General features: G+C 39.8%; 1 pseudogene; it reads left to right on the top strand.

Moving 5' to 3' along the window:
* The first annotated feature begins 293 nt into the window (after window positions 1-293).
* LOC101698247 (olfactory receptor 2AJ1-like) lies at window positions 294-1,228 on the top strand (annotated as a pseudogene).
* The last annotated feature ends 1,402 nt before the right edge of the window (window positions 1,229-2,630 follow it).

Genomic DNA, 2,630 nt, shown 5'->3' with positions numbered 1-2,630 from the left:
ACAGGCCACAGCTGAGAGATAACTGGAGCAAAGTTCACAGAATTCACTATGACCTTGAAGCTCAATGTAGATCCAGGGTGGATTCAACATCCTAAGTCTCCTCAAGTGACAGACACTCATAAATGGGCATTCTGTAAGTTTGGCATGCATAAAACTCTCTAATAGACCTTGAGGTTGGAGAAGAATACTTCAGAAGGTCTCATTTTGTAACATAGATCCATGGGAATGAGTTTGGGATTTATCTACTTTTTCATCTTTACATTTTCTTTTTAGCTAAAACACAGATATGCAAGATGATTCCTGAGAATCAGACATCCAGCACTGTTTTCATTCTTCTGGGACTGTTCTCTTCCTCCAACATTAGCCAGGTCTTCTCCTTTCTGTTCATCATTTTCATCCTGACTGTCACAGAAAATGTCCTCCTGATCCTCCTCATCTGCAGGGACACCAGCCTCCACTCCCCAATGTACTTCCTGCTCAGCCACCTCTCCTTCATGGACATCTTGCATGTTTCCAACATTTTCCCCCAAATGATCATCAACTTCCTGTCTGGCACCAGAACTATTTCCTTTGCAGGGTGTAGATTCCAGATATTCCTGTATGTCATCCTGCTAGGTGGTGAGTGCCTTCTGGCTGCCATGTCCTATGATCACTACATGGCCATTTGCCACCCCCTGCACTATGCCATGCTCATGAGTGACAGTGTTAACATGCTCCTGGTCATGAGGTCCTGGATGATGGGGACCCTCAACTTCATAGTCCACACAGCCTATGTGCTCCACTTTCCTTTCTGTGAGCCTAGGGTGCTTAATCATTATTTCTATGAAGTTCCTGCCTTGCTGAAGTTGTCCTGTGCAGACATGTCACACTATGAACAAGGAGTTGATGTAAGCACCCTAATTTTCATGTTGATCCTTTTCTCCATGATCTCTGTATCTTATATCAAAATTTTGCACACTGTCTTGCAAACCAAATCCTCACAGGCCTGGAAAAAGTCCTTTTCCACCTGTTCCTTCCACATGGTTGTGGTCATCATGTACTATGGGCCCTTTATTTTACATACATGAGACCTAGATCCTACCACACTCCAGGCCAGGATAAGTTCCTGGCCATATTCTACACCATCCTCACACCCACCCTCAACCCTGTCATCTACAGCTTCAGGAATAAAGATGTTCTGAAAGCAATGAAAAACATGTTCATATGTCTTCCCCTGGCTAAAAAGTGAATGGGGAAATAGGCCTCTACTTTGGGTTTTCTCTTGTTTTCATATCTTGTAAGTCCAGGATATTCACTATGTTTACCTGGAAAGCCAATCAGAGCTTCTTACTTGCTTTCAAAATAAATGTGTGGTTGAGAAACTTGCTGACAATAACTAAGCAATAAATATGCTGTTTTTGTAAATGTAAACCTCCAAAAATGTATTCTTCCTTCTCTGGTACTAATTGTGATGTACTTATGGTAAGAGCTGATGCGAGGATTCTAACTTCTACTAAATTTATAAGAACTTCAAGGCATCATGTTTTAAGTATCAGTCACACAGACTTTCTATGTGAAATATGAGTTCTTATCATGTCCGCATTTTCAACTTATATCTAATATGCACTCAGATCTCAGCATGGATTATTTCACAGGTAACTTGCAATAAGTCATGCGAATCAAGTCCCTTATACTATACAGTGTCCTAGCATGCAATAAGGAAATTTTACATTTTCTATAAAAGGAAGAGTACAATTAAATCTAGTTTTATCCCTGGTGACTCTTCTTTTAAGTTTGATTCATATTTCTGTAAATGTATACAATATTATATTTATAGATTTATCTATGGATAGACAGTGTGCTTTGCAATTAGACATCCTGAGTATCTTCTGCTCTTATGAACTCAGGTGTGCATTTGACCATGTATTTGCAAACAACACGCCCATCTTCTGTGACAGGTTCCAGTGTTCTAAATATCTTTCCACCACTAGTGACTCACTGCCCCTTCCCCACATAGCCACTTCCATAGTCCTTCCCTTCCCCACTCTGACAACAGTTAATCTCAGTTTGTGTCTGGGAACAGGAATTCGTGGGATCTTTCCATCTTCTAGCCTGCATGTGCATTGCATAAACTCTGCACACAGAAGCCTAGAGTCTGAGTGTGTTGAGTTATATTGTATGGTGGGAAGCATGTGCTGCACGTGTCGGGAGACATATCATTTTTCCATAGTGCTGTATGTCCTTGTGTCTGCTAACTCTAAATTGAGTTCATCTTATTCTTGCTGGAATTCACTGAAAACAGCAAATTAATCAGCACCATTTTTATGCTTATCTGGTTTACTATCTCATTGCTGCACCTTTGTCTTCTAGGCAAAAGCAAAGAATGAAAAGTTGAATATCTTGCTAATCACCACATTGCACATTTCCCAGCCTTCTCCAAAGTGCTGGATCTTTGCTATTTTCTTCTTCCTTCAAAGGACATAATTTCAAAATTCCCAGTGCATAATCACAGAGAATTTGGTTCTGTCTTCAGTATGATACAACTATTAGATAAGAAATTTTACAACAAAGAGATATACATATTTAGAGAATTAAGGTACAAATTAGGGCCACAGTTAATAACACTATATTGTATGAAGCATCTCTGTTTA

Source organism: Heterocephalus glaber, unplaced genomic scaffold (assembly GCF_053883595.1).
Source record: "Heterocephalus glaber isolate CG9 unplaced genomic scaffold, H.glaber_assembly_v1.0 deba00001461, whole genome shotgun sequence".
NCBI lineage: Eukaryota > Metazoa > Chordata > Mammalia > Rodentia > Bathyergidae > Heterocephalus > Heterocephalus glaber.
This window is presented reverse-complemented; position numbering and strand designations above follow the sequence as displayed.